The sequence below is a fragment of the Myotis brandtii genome, unplaced genomic scaffold, assembly GCF_000412655.1.
Source record: "Myotis brandtii unplaced genomic scaffold, ASM41265v1 scaffold28, whole genome shotgun sequence".
NCBI classification, from domain to species: Eukaryota; Metazoa; Chordata; class Mammalia; order Chiroptera; family Vespertilionidae; genus Myotis; species Myotis brandtii.
In genome coordinates this window covers 260,202-277,795 of record NW_005360676.1, presented here as the reverse complement: position 1 = coordinate 277,795, position 17,594 = coordinate 260,202, and the positions used below count along the sequence as shown (strand labels likewise).

The 17,594-nt window shown below is 38.3% G+C and overlaps 1 protein-coding gene across 1 annotated transcript in view; it reads right to left on the bottom strand.

The window, feature by feature from the left end:
- Positions 1-17,594, bottom strand: part of ADGRL3 (adhesion G protein-coupled receptor L3) — a 765,791-nt gene that overhangs the window by 594,909 nt on the left and 153,288 nt on the right. The window contains exon 2 of the mRNA XM_005868883.2: positions 3,957-4,025. The gene's annotated coding sequence lies outside the window, so the exon portion shown is untranslated. The remainder of the gene's footprint in view (positions 1-3,956; positions 4,026-17,594) is intronic.

The following is a 17,594-nucleotide window of genomic DNA, read 5'->3' as shown; positions in this document are numbered from 1 at the left end:
AATGTGGAAAGAAAGCAGTGACAATGAAACTAAGATAAAAAATATCACAAGAAGGAATAACAATTGTACAAGTTAGTGCCTACAAAGGCAAGTGCAATATTTTTATAGTCTAAGCTACTCCTTACCTCACCCTAAAAAGAAAAATAGAAAACCTTTGAAACAGATTGATAATAATTTATAAAACATATTATATCAGCAATTCAAAATGAGCATGATTTAGTTTAATATGTAGAATAATAAAGTTAATACTTCTAATTTAAGGCTATCCTATCTAATAAAAGAGAAACATGGTAATTAGCCGTACATCCACTACCCTTCCCATTGGCTAATCAGGGAGATATGCAAATTAACTGCCAGCCAAGATGGCGGCCAGCAGCCATGCACTGAAGCGAACAGGGAGGCTTGCTTGCTCCAGTGACTGCGGACTCCAATGTTCCCCGCCTGACTTGCCGGCCTCTCAGCTGCAAACCTAAGCAACTATGTTGCAAATATAGAAGCTAAACAAAACCCCAGAAACCTGCGTTAGTCAGCCAGGCTTCAGCCAGCCGGACTGCAACATTGTATCAAATACAGAAGTTAAAAAAAGGCGAGAAACCTGCTTTCAGCAGTTAAGCCTCAGAGCTAAACCTGGCCCAGAATAAAAAAAAAAGAAAGAAAAAAAGGAGCGGTTGGGAGCTTCAGTCACACGCCAGCCTGAAAACGGCCCTCAGCCGGCAACTAATTTCACCTTTTGGTAACCCTTAGCCTCATTATAAGCTTATTGTAATACATTAGCATAGTAAACGACACACCCCAGAAATGGTAAGTCCACTGGGCTCTTCTGAGAAGTCTTCACCCCTTTCCAGTCTCCACCCCTTTCCTGGAAAAATCCTGAATATTCCCTTCCCTTCTTGAATGTTTTACCCCTCAATTAAATGAGCCTCAATAAAAGAAGTAAATCCCACTAGGGCAGTGGTCGGCAAACTGCGGCCCCTTGAGTGTGGCTCTTCCACCACAAAATACCACATGCGGGTGCGCACGTACAGTGCAATTGAAACTTCTTGGCCACACTCAAGAGGCCAAAGAGCCGCATGTGGCTCGCGAGCTGCAGTTTGCTGACCACTGACCTAGGAGGTCATGGTTCAATTCCCAGTCAGGGCACATGCCCTGGTTGCCAGCTTGATCCCCAGTAGGAAACATGCAGGAGGCAGCCAATCAATGATTCTCTCATCATTGATGTTTCTATTTCTCCCTCTCCCTCTCTGAAATCAATAAAAATATCCTATATAATAAGAGGCTAATATGCAAATCGACTGAATGGCGGAATGACTGGTCGCTATGATGCGCACTGACCACCAGGAGTCAGATGCTCAACGCAGGAGCTGCCCCCTGGTAGTCAGTGCACTCCCACAGGGGGAGTGCCGCTCAGCCAGAAGCCAGGCTCATGGCTGGCAAGCACAGCAGCAGTGGCGGGAGCCTCTCCTGCTTCCGCAGCAACGCTAAGTATGTCCGACTGACGGCTTAGGCCCACTCTCCATGGGGAGCGGGCCTAAGCCATCAGTCGGACATCCCCCAAGGGCTCCCAGACTGCGAGAGGGCGCAGGCTGGGCTGAGGGACCCGCCCCCCCCAGGTGCACGGATTTTGTGCACTGGACCTCTAGTCTATATATATAAAAGCCAAGCAACCAGAAAGCCAGAATGACCAGAACGTCTGGAACAACCAGTGGCTATGATGCACACTGAGGCCGGCCAACTGGCTCAATCTGGGGGCGGCCCCTCCCCATGACTGGTCCTCGCTAGAACAGTGACGGGGCTGGCAGCCAACCACCGGCAGCCCCTACCCCCAGCCAGCCCCACCCCCGATTGGCCCCTGCAATCCCAATCAGGGGCAGGGCCGGCTGGCCAACCTCCCGTGTCCCCTCCACCCCACTGGCCTGGCCAGATCAGCCCCAATTCAGGGCGGGCTGGGTGGACCCCACCTGTGCACGAATTAGTGCACTGGGCCTCTAGTCCTATAAAATAAAACCCTAATTTGCAAATCGACTGAACGGGGGAACAACTGGTCGCTATGATGCACACTGACCACCAGGGGGAAGACGCTCAATGCAGGAGCTTCCCCCTGGTGGTCAGTGCTCTCCCACAGGTATTGCGCTGCTCAGCCAGAAGCCGGGCTCATGACTGGCGAGCGCAGCAGCGGTGACAGGAGCTTCTCCCGCCTCTGAGACAGCGCTAAGAAGTAGCAAGCTTGGCTTCTGGCTGAGCAGGGCTCCCACAGGGGGAGTGCCACTCATCCAGAAGCCGGCTCACAGCTGGCAGGCTCACAGCTGGTGAGCAAAGCAGCAGTGGCGAGAGGAGCCTCTCCCAACTCTGCAGCAACACTAAGGACCCCTCGGGGGATGTCCGACTGCCAGCTTAGGCCATCCCCCGAGGGGTCCTGGACTGCGAGAGGGCGCAGGCCAGGCTGAAGGGATCCCCCCATGCCCCTAGTGCAACAAATGTTGTGCTCTGGGCCTCTAGTATCCTATATATAAAAAAAACCTAATAGGCTAATTAGACCAAAGAGCTGAACGACCTTCCGGACAAAGCCTGGGCTGTGAGGGGCTGCGAGGAGCTGCAAGGAAATGCAAGGGCCAGCCGGGCTGCAGGGGCCAAGCCTCTTGCACAAATTTTGTGCAACAGGCCTCTAGTTTAAAATAACTGACATTGTAGACAATACAAAGTTGCTCTCCAGAAATTAATTTCAGTAACTTCAAAAAGACAGGAAATTCCAACTTCACTGGTGAATAATTATTATAAAGGCCTAGTTTGTCTTCAAATTGAGGAGACAGAAGTCAGCTATGTGGACAGGGACATGGACCAGGGGGTGTAGGAAATAAAACTAGGTGGAGTTTCTAAGGCACCCCAACTGAGCAGGTAGGGCCAGAGGCATGAACTTTAAGATGTATGGATATTGCTAAGACAGGAAGCTGCAGATAACCAATCACAAAGCAGTATGGTGTATAAACCAATCCCAAGTATGTCAGGAGCTGGCAAGGCTGTTTCCACTCCCTAAATTAAAAGGTGCTATTTCCTCTTACCCTCTCTCTTACCCTCAGCATGCAATAGGTTCATTCCTGGTGCGGGAGAGCACATCCCTGCACCCATGTGGCTTATGGCCATGTGGGCCTTCACACATGGACTAATAGACTGTAATAAGCTTGGGTGGAAACTACTCGCCATTGTAACATGGAAAGAAACTCTGGACACTGTCCTGCTCCTGGAACCCCAGCTACACCTTTTCCAGGACAGGCTTCTCCCAATAAACTTTGGTTCCATTAATCATTTTTGTCCACAACTTCATCCATGACAAGAACCAGGCTCAAAACACCCACATTTTTTGGTTTCAAAATGATTTTCTGAAGAACATGCACATATGCATGCTGGCCTAAGGTTATGTTCTTCAAAATCTGTTATGTTGAACTCTATAAATATATTTGTAATAAATAAAAACATTTCTCAAAATAAATTATTTGCTAATATTCACATTTCCTAATATTCACATTTAGTGTCATGGATATGTAATTGAGAACAACGATAAATTAAACAAAAATAACTTTGATTGTGTTGGTATACATGCAGCAATTAAAAACAGAATTCTGAATAGTTATCAGACATTTAAGACAGTATAGCTATTTGCCTTTCCAAAGAGGTAGAGAGCCAATAAAATTATTTATTTTTAGTAGCTCATTTATATTTAATATAGCTGGAATATAATTCCTCACCACAGCAAATACTTTGAACTATATTATTTACATATTTTTCCACAAGAAATATCGATTGATTTTCCAAAACATGTAAAATTTAACTCTAATAACTCATTGTACAATATAAATTTTCAATGTGACACTCATAAAAGAATATACAAACTTGAATATAAGTATGTTAAATACACTTGTAAGTTACTAACAAATGGATTGGCAACAATAATCTACAATTACCTTAATGTGGTTTTCAGTTGTTAAACATCCATGTTTTTTTCCTCCAATCTACTGAACATTTAAACACTTCTGTAAAAACAAACAAAAAATACATTGAATTAATGATGAAAAATACTTTATTTTATGGCTCTAGTTGTAGTACTACTTGAGTAGGTTTTTATATTTTTCATTGTTTGCCAGTATAGTTTTCCCCCACAATGTGTAAGGTACTAGTATAGCAGAAAAAACATGGTATAAAAACAATATTCCATTTACATGTGACACCTTTTCCTCCATGATATACTTCACTACAATGTTCACTCAGAAAAGGTAATGAATTTGGTACATAAGAAATTTAAATATTCTCCTAATTAAAAGAATACATGAATTTTTTCAAACATATTCCGAGATTTCCAATAACTATTCTGGTATGTTGCAACAGGCTCTTCAAGCTAAGACCCTAGGATGCATCTAATCACTTTTACCTAGAGAGAATTGCTGTGGAAAACAAACAAACAAAAACACACACAAAAAAAAAACCCCGACAAAACACTGGGAAACTCCGTAGTACATTTTGCTATCTAACCATATATGCACACAAACATACACATTAGTACATATTCTCTATGTACTAATGTGTACATACACTGAGGCTGTAATTATAATAATAATCTAAACAAATTCAGATTTTAATCATATTAGAAAGAAAGAAGTAAAAAATGTAAGTTTACTTAAATGGTAGATTTACAAGAGGGATTGTCTTCATTTTCTTTAAATTTCCACAATGTTTTTGTATTTCTTTTATTATTGTTTTCTTATTGAACTAATAATCAACATGTCAGACATTTCACACAAAAAGGCATGATGTCATTCAAGTGTTTCTTTGGAATTTCAATGTTTTCTAATGGTTCTATCAACCAGTCATATCAATTTTTAAACTTTCTGGTGAGTCATAGTGCTTCGTACAAGCATCGGATGCATTAGTTAATTGTGGTACTTAGTATATATTATGCTATTAGAAGTATTATGCTATTAGCAGGAGGTAAATTAACTATATACATGCCAAACAATGACAGTTCATTATCTATGGATAAGAAATTATATTTTGTCAGATAGTGATTAGCATAAACTAAAAATTAAGTTCTTTTTGCAGGATCACTATTGATTAAAATTACACATACACATAAATAGAGGAACATATTCACTAATAAACATATTATATTTTGTTTAAGGATTTAAAAATATTAAAGCAGTGGAACTCACTGCATTTTTTCTAGTTAGTATCCACCATACATGGCCAATTTGTGAGACTTTTTTTTTTACCACAAGAGCAATATAAGTCCATATTTATTTATTTTTTAAATATATTTTATTGATTTTTTACAGAGAGGAAGGGAGAGGGATAGAGAGAAACATCGATGAGAGACATCGATCATCTGCCTCCTGCACACCTCCCACTGGGGATGTGCCCGCAACCAAGGTACATGCCCTTGACCGGAATCGAACCTGGGACCCTTCAGTCCACAGGCCGACACTCTATCTAGTGAGCCAAACCAGTTAGGGCTCTAAGTTCATATTTAAAGGCAGGCTTGTTACTAAACAGGCAATTGAAATCAATTCTTCAGGCACCTTCTTGTATTTCCCTGCACAACCATTATTTCAACAAATGGAGCATATTCAATAAATACCGGCTATTTACCTAAGGTAATTTTCTCTGGTTTTTTAAGAGCAAGCATATCTCTTCATAATTGATAATCATGGGTAATGACAGTACAAACTCTCCTACAGATATCCTCACCCTTTAAACCTTTTTACTTCCTTTAGGAAAATACATTCTGAAATTCAAACATTAGTATTTACACATAGTTTTTCATATATCACCAGACCCACCACAGACAGAACCAATCAGATCTTCCCTGATACTCATGCTGAACCCTCTACCGTAACATGAATTGTTTGAGAACAGGGACTATGACTACTTTTTCAATTTGAAGTACCACTCCTTACAGAACTAAGAACAAAGTGAAATAAGCCAGTTAGAGAAAGACAAGTATCACATGATCTCACTTAATATGAAATGTAATGAACAAATAAAGCAATGAACAAAAGAGATCCAGAGACATAGAGAAATGGACCAGACTGTTGAATCTCAGAGGGAAGGCAGGAGTGAGGTGGGTGGTAGGAGAGATCAACCAAAGAACTTGTATGCATGTATGTATAGCTCATGGACACAGAAAATAGTGTGGTGAAGGCCTAGGGGGAGGAGGGGTACAGGAGGGATAGAAGGGGTCAATGGGGTGGGGGGAATTAAAGGGGACATCTGTAATACTTTCAACAATAAAGACAAATATTTTTTTAAAGGGCCTTAAAATGCTGATTGGGTAAACAAAACATTTACATTTTTTGGTTAAAAATATTATTGCAAACTGTCTATATTGGCTTCCCATAAATTGAAATCAAGAACAAAAATGGCCATTATATGTGTCTTTAAATTTGTTTGGATAGCTATCTTTATAGGACCTTTTGCTTTCCTTTTTGTATAAAAGAACAGAGTATCTTCAATTTACAGTTTGACTAGTCAACAACTAAGTGATTCATTCTCTGAACTACATCCACTTAAGGCACTTAAGAGTTAGTAGACAACTCAAAGGAAAAAACAAGCTCACACAGGGTCCCTTAGCCTCCTAAGAGTTAGCAGGCCAAGTCTGAGTGAAAACACGGGAAAGGAAAAAGGGAGGAGACCAATAGTAAGAGAATTAGAAAACCTAACAGTCAGAAGAAGGTATCATATCAAATAGTACTATCAGTATGAAGTAATAAGGTAAATTTCTAATTAATAAAATTGACCTACAAGGGATTGTAGAAAGGAGCTACTGTTACTATTTTTTGAGCAAAGTGGTCAAAAAGTGCTGACTGAGGATATAAAAATTGGGTGTGTTTCTGATAAAAGTTAATCCATACAAATATATTTTCATTACTGTTCAAATGACAAAAAAAGCAATTCCCTAGCAATTAGTATTGTGATTCACTCTAGGTCTTTTGAATTACATGAAAATACTTTGGTTATGAATACTAGACTGTTGTGATTAAAAATTAAACTTAAATTGGCCCAAGCTTTAGATAAAAAACCTTAAAAGCAAACACATCAAAATGGAAAATAAAATAAATTTGATTCACTGATTAAAATATAAACACCAGTAAAAATGAATGTTCGAGGTAAGTTTTCTAATACTGAGATAGCAAATTTACAAAGTAGAGCAACTTCATTCATTATTCATTCATTCATTCATTCATCCATCCATCAAATATGTGCTGATTGCCCAGGCACTGTTCTAGGTGCTGTGGATCTGGCCGTGAAATGAGCAGACAAAAGTAACACTCTGAGAGTTTATACTTACTTTCTAGATAGGGAGTAAGAACAGAATATGGGAGAAAGAGCAAGGCAGATAGTAACAGAAACAGAGAGACACGTTTTCATTTAAACAAACTTCTAAATTTTAAACACTTTTATTTTTTGAACACTTTATATTCTCAGTTAATCATAAAAAGTTTTGTGTTTTGTTTTAAGGATTGAAACACACTTTTTATATCCTCCCTTAACCTTTACAAGAAAAAAATTGAGGTTGATATGAAGATGATCTTTATTTTACAAATAAATACTCCAGGACACTGAGGGGAAAGCCAGAATATGAACACAAGTGACCCAAACTCAGAGTCTATACTCTCAAGCTTCTCAAAGAGCGCCATACTGATTAGTGCTGTTTATATTAGAGAAGAGAATATTTATAAGTAAAGCAATATTAAATTCATTTTTAAATTGATTTTAGAGAGGGAGGAAGGGAGAGAGAGAGAAACATCAATGATGAGAGAGAATCATCAACCAGCTGCCTCCAGAACACCTCCTACTGGGGATCAAGCCCTGACTAGGAATCAAACCAAGACCTCCTGGTCCATGGGTTGACATTCAACCACTGAGCAACACCAGTCAGGCAATATTTTATTATTAGGGGGAAAGAACTGCACATAATAATCATGAAACCTTAATCAATGTATTACCCAACTTTTTACTTATAAAAGGCTAAAATTTTACATTTGGTATAAATGAACATCGGAATTTTATAATTAAGATAAGAGAAGAAATCTATTTTGGTGACAATCAGTTTGCTGTTCACATAGAGACACGACTGGACCCTTTATTGAAAAAGGAAAGGGAAGGGAAGGGGAAGGGGAAGGGGAAGGTGTAGGGGAAGGGGAAGGTGTAGGGAAAGGGGAAGGTGTAGGGAAAGGGGAAGGGAGGAGAGGAGAGGGGAAGGAAGGAGAAGGGAAGGAAAGGAGGTGGAAGGGGGAAAAGGGAAGGGAAGGAGAGGGAAGGTAGAGGGAAGGGAAGGAAAGAGATGGGATGGAATGGGATGGGAAGGTGAAAGGAAGAGCCCTTAATTAGTGTCCACTATATACCCAGCCATTGTGTAATATCGAGGATTGGAGCAGTATATATGAAGTTCTTGCCCTCATAGAGAAAAGCATCTATTTATTAAAATTATAACCAAGGACTAGGGCTTTTAATTATTTCCTTTCATTTACAATTCAATTACACAGAGATGTTGTTGCACTGCCCACAGAGAAGTAGTAATGCCCGGATTAATCAGAAGCCCGTGGCATATATAATGCCAGAACTCTCATCCCAGCAGGTGTTCGGCTAAGACATTGTACTGGAGTGGTTAATTTTTCCAGGGGTCTGCTTCTGCTATACTCTTCCATCTTAACCAAGATAATAAAGTGCAAGGCCATTATTATCTTCCAAGTATTCAAAACTACCTAAATCTCTCATACCCTCAAGCACCTATTTTTTTGAGCCTGGGCTAGGACTGATTCCCAGATGCAGTAGCTTGTTCCTATGTAAAGATCTATGCAGCTATTGCCCTAGGACTGTGGTTGGCAAACTGCAGCTCGCGAGCGACATGCGGCTCTTTGCCCCCTTGAGTGTGAATCTTCCTAAGCCTTAGGAGTACCCTAATTAAGTTAATAACAATGTACCTACCTATATAGTTTAAGTTTAAAAAATTTGGCTCTCAAAAGAAATTTTAATCGTTGTACTGTTGATATTTGGCTCTGTTGACTAATGAGTTTGCCGACCACTGCCCTAGGACATAATGGAGAAAATGTGACCTGCTATGAACCATATGCTATCAGCAGGAGTTCTAGCATTTTGCCACACACAGAAAAATGAGATGCTACCTCTGATGGGAGAAAATATGGTAAAATATACAATAGATGTATGTGTGACTATTGAAGGCTAGAACCGATACCTAGAAAAGGACTCACTGCATAGAGGAGATTCTGTGTGGGCAAGATGGATCAATGGCTGGGGCCAGAGGATTTAAGCAGCCAATGCTCAAACCCTAAGAGACCCGTTGGCTTCCAGAAAAGTCATTTCCTCAGCCATGTACAGGGTGGTACAAAAGTAGGTTTATGGTTGTTTGTATGGAAAATAATATAATAAGTAATAAATAATAATACAAGTATAAACTGTGTTTCACGTCCTCACAACTGTAAACCTACTTTTGGTGGAAGTCATATTTGCCTCTGCTTGAGAAATAGCTTTCAAGTTGTCAATGTAAAAAACAATCATTCAATTTAATACTTTTCCCTCCTCATAAATGGCTATGTTATCACTATAATTATACATAATATATTTGCTTCCTAGTCATGGTTTCCAAATATAATAATAGAAAATATTGAGTTTCTTTCATTTATAATAAAATACTCTTACTCTCTATACTTTTAAATAATCATGTTCTGGTAGGATACACTGAAATCTACCCTATTTCTTATATCATAAAATAACAATTGTTTAAAAAGTACATTTATATTTTCTATGACAGAACAGTCCAAAATAATTTGAACATTTGCTTTAAAAGTAATGAAAATATAACATAATATTTTAGTATTTAAGATGTTAAGAAGAGGATTATATAGATCAGTGTTCATCTGTTTTAATTTCAGTAGCAATATAGTGAATTTTTAATAAATATTTTTCAAAATACGAAGGAGTTAAGAAAAAAGAGTGGTCTCAAAATTCCTGTTAAATAAAGAACTACAATTCATAAATTACATAGAATTTTCCAATTATACCTCAACCAAGTGAAACTGGATGTTATTGCCTCTTTGAATATGCATTGTAAAGCACAAACATGTTTTTATTTTTTAAGGTGGACAAACAAAAAAAAAATACACCTTCCTTGTTCTTTATAATATGTATGTTTTTGAAAGGTTGTATAAGAACAAGTTCACTTTGAATGTATTGGAGATATTTGCTATTTAAATGATTTCTAAATAATTTTGAAATCCAATGCATAATAACCACCATTTTCTGTGTATTATTTTTTTGTCTTTTATTTTTTATTTTTTTGTAATCCTTATATTTTATTTTTTTAATTTTATGTTATTGTTTAAAGATGTCTCCTTTTTATTTTCCCCCACTGACCTTCCCCCGGCTTCCCCTACCCCTGGCACATGCCCTCACCCCACCCCCCCAGTGTCTTGTGTCCATTGGTTATGCTTATATGCATGCATCCAAGTCCTTCGGTTGATCTCCTACCTCCCCCAACCCTCCCCTGCCTTCCCGCTGTAGTTTGACACTGTGTATTATTAAACATTGCTCCATATCTCCTTCCCTTTGACTCCAGAGCATAATGTGGAACCTGGGAGCCAAGACTGTCTCAACCAGAATGACTTAGATAGTACACTTTCTGATTCATATGATAATTACTTGAGAATTATAAATGTAGGAAATCTTATCATGTTTTATTTAATGTTCAAATTTAAGCAAGAAACTTTTAAAATGCATTGAAGCAGAAATGTCAAAGTATAAAAAGGAATTTTTCTTTAAACATTACCCTATCCTTACTTAGCAGGGTTTTTTATTCACAAAAATGTACTTTCCAGTCACGGCTAATTTAGAGAAATAAAACAATGTAAACTCAAACTATTAAATATAAAGAAAATAGCCTAAAATTAAGTTATTGTGCCAACACATACTACCAAATATTTTCTACAGACCCAGGATTGAATTTTTTAAAAAAGAAATTACTGATTTTTTATATAGTTAGGTAGTTTCTGACTCTCTGTCCTAGAAAAATTATCTTTATCTTCTATGACTAAGAGGCCGAACTGTCAGCTGATATCAATCCTAAGGAAAATCCAATATGCCAGAATCCTGAGTTTTACTGATGAGGAGAACCGTGTATCTAATGAAGTGTTCTCAAAGGTAGAAAAGAGTTCAGATTGCCAAAGCAGACACTGGCTCTCAGATGAGCTTTATCCCCAAATCCTCATTCCTTTGGTCATTTAAAAAAAAATCAATAAATGTATTCTAACTAAAGTTTAAAAAGCTTCTGAGAAGTGACCTCTGCCAAAGTCTTTTGGGGATGTTCCAACTGTGCAGGGGGCAGTGGGAACAAAAGGCAGAAAGAAGAAAATAAATGCTTCTGCACAGTGAACGAGAAATCTGGCTGGACAACTGACAGGGATTAGTTCACGTATCAACTGTCAGATGACCACGGCACTGCTACTCTGCTTTCTCCTCTTGTTCCTGTTCCATTCTTACACTGCCTGTAGTTCACTGCATGAAGCTTTATTGCTCATTTTGTATAAGGCTTTAGGCAGGAAACCTTCAGTACCAAGATCTTTAGAATGGCGTGCTTTATATTCCACAGTAATAAGTCCTTTATCTGAGATTCCAACATCTGGAAATCAAATCAATCTAACATAGTCCTAAATCGGGAAGTACGTTTGTTTTTAAAATCGTCCTGTACTAAAACTCAATGAACTTGACTCATGGAGCGGCCCTCGATCAAGACCTGGTATTTCCTACAGAGTTCTAACCCTGAGAGTTCAGAAGCAGCAGAGAAAGCAAACTGACATAACAACCACACCAAATACCTACAGTTCTGAGGAAAACTGAGCCTACCTAGACAGAACTCTGGGAACAGTATAATTAACGGCCAAACACCTGCAATGTTGCCACTTTAACAGTTTGGATGTTTGCCTCAAGTTTCTAGGAAAGTTTATTGACCCTAGGAAACTCCCACCCAAATAAGATTCCTTATATCTGAAGTTTTGATCAGGTACAATTCAAACTAATTATAGCCCTGACCAGTTTGGCTCAGTGGATAGAGCGTCGGCCTGTGGACTGAAGGGTCCCAGGTTCGATTCCAGTTAAGGGCATGTACCTTGGTTGCGGGCACATCCCCAGTAGGGAGTGTGCAGGAAGCAGCTGATCGATGTTTCTAACTCTCTATCCCTCTCCTTCTCCCTTCCTCTCTGTAAAAAATCAATAAAATATATTTTAAAAAATAAAATAAAAAACAAACTAATTATAAAGCAATAAGCTCAAATTATACTGGTATTACAGACAATTAAAAATTAACACCCTTGATGAAGTTTAGAGAGTATGTATATGTGTGTGTATTTTGCCATCCTTTTTGTGGACATTATTCTTAGTACATTTATTTTATTTCTTTATATCATGGTTATGTCATTTTAAGTTATTTTCATAACACATAACCGTGAGGGGGGAATGCTTATCACTCCTTTGAAACAATGTCCCCTAGGAATTATTTTTAGTTAGTTACTTTAATTACCTATATTAAAATATTGAGTTTTTAAAATTTTCTTGGTATAGAAGTCACATTGTTATCTATATATATAAAAGCCAAGCAACCAGAACGATGGAATGACCAGAACTACAGGAATGATCGGAATGACTGGTTGCTATGACGCGCACTGCAGTGGCCAACCAGCCCGATCGGGGCCCTGATCAGCCCCTTCCAACCTCCTGCGGCCCCTCCCCTTGGCTGGCCTGGCTCCCGATTGCCCCCCCCCACCCCAATCGGGGTTGGGGCTGGCCGGCCAACATCCTGCGCACACACAGCCCCCACTCCCGCTGGCCAGGCCCCAATTGGCCCCCATCAGGGCAGGCGGCTGGACCCCACCCATGCACGATTTCATGCACTGGGCCTCTAGTTGAATATAACCAATTTATTTTACAGTATGCATTCAAGACCTATAAAGGAGATACCTATAGTGAAAATATGAAAATATTGTTTCTATTATTTTTCCATTTTTCCATTAACAATAAAGTTAAATACTGAAAATCATAGGGATAAAATATGTAAATATAACTTTATCTATAACTATAACTGACAATAACGTTTAACATGTCCTTATTACTTTGAGACAGTATTTAAAACCAAGAGACCATGTTTTTAGAAAACACAGCCATAAACTTATCTTTTCTTAAATGGTTAATATGTACCTTATAACTATAAGAATAGCATGCTATGTTATTATAGTAAAAAATGAAGATCAAAAAGGAATGAAGTATTTCTAGGAGAGCAGCAGAGCAGAAGTTTGAAAATCTTGGCTGAAATCATTTTTTACACGCCCCGCCAAGTCATTTTTTCTTACTACTAATAGGCAAAAGCTTTTAAATTCTGTATTTTAACTTGTAACTTTAACCTTCCTTCTATTAAAGTGAATGAAATTGTAAAATACATTTTCAAAGCAAATCTATCTATATATTTAGATTTCAAGTAAGAACATCAATAATCAATCCAATTTAAAAAAAAAAAGCCACAGTAAAACTGAGCTGGGCTAGCTAACGGAGCTACAAAAGTGAATTAAACATTACTCCTGCCCCCAGGACACTCAGCCAATTGTGAAAATTCTTGACAATGTGCAACATTTTTGGTCTGAAACTAATTAACAGCATGAGGGCTAATAATAACAATAGTAACAATAACTAAACTATAGCAATAATAGCTTCCAAGGTCAACTAACTTAATCAAAGCATAAATTTAGATTATAATCTGGACAAACTGTGTTAATAACACAATGGAATACAAAGGTAAATACACTAAAATATGACCTAAATATTAAATAGCAAGTAAAAATAAAAATCTGTCTCTACGCCACTGCAGTCCAAGTCGAATGCAACTTGATCAAATTAAGCCAATTTAGGATACACAACTACTTAAAAGCCTGAGCTATACCAAGTGATGAAGGCTAAATGGATTCAGTCCAAATCTGCTTTATGTGCTTAGATGCTATTTATTACGGCTATATTTTATTATATAGTAGTAAAAATTGCAAGGCGACATCCTGTTATTTTCCACTGAGAGAAATGATACAGATGCACTAGGAAAACTCAGCATACACATCGGCATGCCGGCTGCACTCCACTTGTGCATGTACAATGTATCAATAGACACTGATGTTTCTGGGGCAGGTGGTAAAGCTAGCCAAACTACTGCCTCTTATGTGTCCCATAAAATTGTGGCTTTACAGAAATCTAGAACCTTTTCAGCATCTTTAATGACATACTGGGAGACGAGCTGCTTTAAAATAAAGCAACTAAGCACCATTATTTATTTAAAAAAAATAAAATGTCTTTCTTTTTCCCCCTAAAACTACTGCCCTATTTTCAGGAAAAGTAGCTAGCATACAATCAAACTGCAAATTGTAAGCCTGAATTCAAATCAGTTATCTAATAAGTCATCTCATTTGTTGAGAAAGCGAATGAGCTTCACAACAGAATTAAAATAATAGCTTTTCTAAGCCCTATAAATATCATCTTTCGTCCTTTCATCATTATTCTCATTAATCTGCATTCATTGTATGTTGAAAATGGTGCAGGCATTACATAGAATTCCAACTACACAAAATAGAAATACTCATTATTTTATTCTGCTATTTGAGAGAAAGAAAGAGGAGATAAGGAAAATTGTCTTTTTGATTAATATTTGCAGCTTCTAAGGATAGTAACGGGAGTTCTGCAAGATCCATACACTTTAGGCAGGAAAACCTGCTGCTGTAGAGCTGGAGGAGTTCCATGAATTGCTTTTCATTTTAAAGTGGAAGCAACTTCAGATTGGCTGCCATGATACATCCCCTCAAAACTTCTGCTGACGCTAAAGCTCAGAGCTCCTGACATGTGACAACCCTGCTGCAAACTCCACCTGAGCCACCTGACAGTGCAAGCAGGGAGATACACTCCCCCTGCCTCCAATGTATGGATGACGTCATTCTTGTTGAGATCCTTTAGCTCTCCTTTTCTTAAACATCAAGCAGTCTGTGTTTGCAGAAAGTCTCCTGTATGCCTTTTCCATTTTCCAAAATATTAATCCCTTCAGCAGTCTAAGTGGAACTAAAAAAAAAAATTAGATTTTTACATTTTTGAGAAATCCGTTAAACTTCTGAATGGTAGATTATATTAAGGTTTTTTGTTTTGTTTTGATGCCGTGATCTCCAAAGTCAAGTAAATTTTATTGAAAAAATTCAATAGTAAAAGTTTCCTTTTTATTTCATTTTTTTTCTGTTTAGAGCAAACAAATTCAGTTAGTGGGATGCCTAGGCAGTAGCATCTGCATGATAATCATAATGTCATTACCATTGTTTCATGGCTTGGGCCTAATGGCATTAGTCTGCAATACCCATCTCATCTCCCAGTCCCTTTACCAGATAAACATTGAGAGAATATCCTACTGTTTAATGTTCCCTCTAGAAATTCAATCTAAGGCTAAAGCAAGGTTTGTCATAATTGATACACAGTTTTAAGAACATCAGAGCAGAATTTTTCTTTATTACATCTATTACAACATCATGTACCACACAGCTGTTCAAAACTTGATGAGGATGTTTTGGAATGGTTACTGCTGAAGAGAAAAGACCATTGCAAACCACACATTACAGTAAACATTACTACTATTGAATTTTGGTGATCTCTCAAATCCAAATCTCTAACTCCAGCCTTAAGGTGTCCCAAATTTAGAATGTTCTCCTCTGATTCTTCATTTATGTTGATGGCTTCATTTTTTGTTCATTCATTCCACAACATTCATTCAAAACCTGTTGGGCTCTAGCCACTGCACTATTACATGTGTGATACAAAATTAACACAAGAACACTGCTTTCTAAGAAGCTTAATATCCTGTGGAGGAACAGTTGTGTAAATAAGTATTTTAAAATATGAGGTACATAGCTGGTTTAAAAACAAAAAATAAATGAAAGCCCTGGAGATGGACCATAGGTTTTTATGTGAGACAAACATAACAAAACGTTGCCTTGTACAGTCAATATTTCACATGTCATGTAGTCATCCACCTCATGATAAACCTCTCGAAAGCAAGATCTACCATTTATTGTTTTGACCACTCCCCCAGTTATGTATCACAAATTTTACATATTTGTTTTTTAAAATATATATATGATGATAGTAACTAATCCATAAAGCCTGTGCCTAGAGCCAGACTACTTAATTACAAATTCTAACTCTGACACTAGCTGCATGAATTTAAACAACTTAAACTGTGCCTCAACTTGCTTATCTACGAAATTGGAACTATGAGTTACCTTAAAGTATCATTGAAAAGATTAGAAGTAGTCCAAGTGCAAATTTTATAAGTAATTTTTCCTGTTTTCTTTCCTCCCCACCTCCCTTCTTCCTTCCTCTTCTGCCTCTGTCTCTCTCTCTCTCTACCCCTTCCTACCTCTCTCCCTTCCTTTCTCCTTCATTCCTTCCTTCCATCTTTCTTTCCTTCCTTCCTTCCTTCCTTCCTTCCTTCCTTCCTCTCTTTTCCTCCTTCTCTTCCTTCCTTCCTTCCTTCCTTCCTTCCTTCCTTTCCATTGTTAGATGCAATTAATCAGTGGCATTTCTAATCTAGATATGAATGAGGCCCTGGTAGAGATGTAATATCCTGGGGAAATGAATGGGGTTCAGCTGGGATCTGCTAGATCTACATTTAAAAACCAGAAGTGATGCATGGAGAATGTTCTGGTGAGAGCACAGAAAGGCAAAAGAGCTTGTTTTGTGGGAGAAGATGTATCAGAATTTGGGGGCTGGAAAAAACAAAGACCAAGCTTAGAAGCAGCTGTGAAGGGGAGGTAATTCACTGAACTATTTGAAGAGTTGTCTCACAGAAAAGATTGTTGACTTTTTCTGTGCTGCTTCAGACTACAAAAATAAAACAAAGAGTTGGAAATTTTTTAAAAGGGGGGAGAAAAAAAAGTAGTCCAAATGAAAGCCCTAGAACTGTCTCTAGCACATAACAGACACAGAATTGTTTTTAGCTATTAAAGCTATGAATGGCCCTGGCTGGTTGCTCAGTGGTTAGAGCATCAGCCTGCAGATGCAGGGTTGAGGGTTCTATTCCCGGTTAAAGGCACCTTGATCAAAGGCTCCATGCCCAGGTTCAGTCGGGGCGAGTGTGGGACGCAACCAATGGATGTCTTTCTCTCACATCCATCTTTCTCTCTCCCTCTCTCTCTCTCTCTCTCTCTCTCTCTCTCTCCTCTCTCTCTCTCTCACACACACACACACACACACACACACACACACACTCTCTCCCCCCTCCCCGCTCCTTCCTTTACTCCACTGTCTCTAAAATATCAATGAAAAAAAAATGTCCTCAGGTGAGGATTAAAAATAATAATAATAAAATAAAGCTATAAATGTTACACTTAGCGTTTTATATTCATGTTTTTAGAAATCATAACTAATAAAGTAAATAACATAATCACCATTCAAAAGATGGTGATTCTGCAGCACAAAGAACATAAAACATTCTCAACATGAGAGAGTTACTCAATGGCAGGGTCACA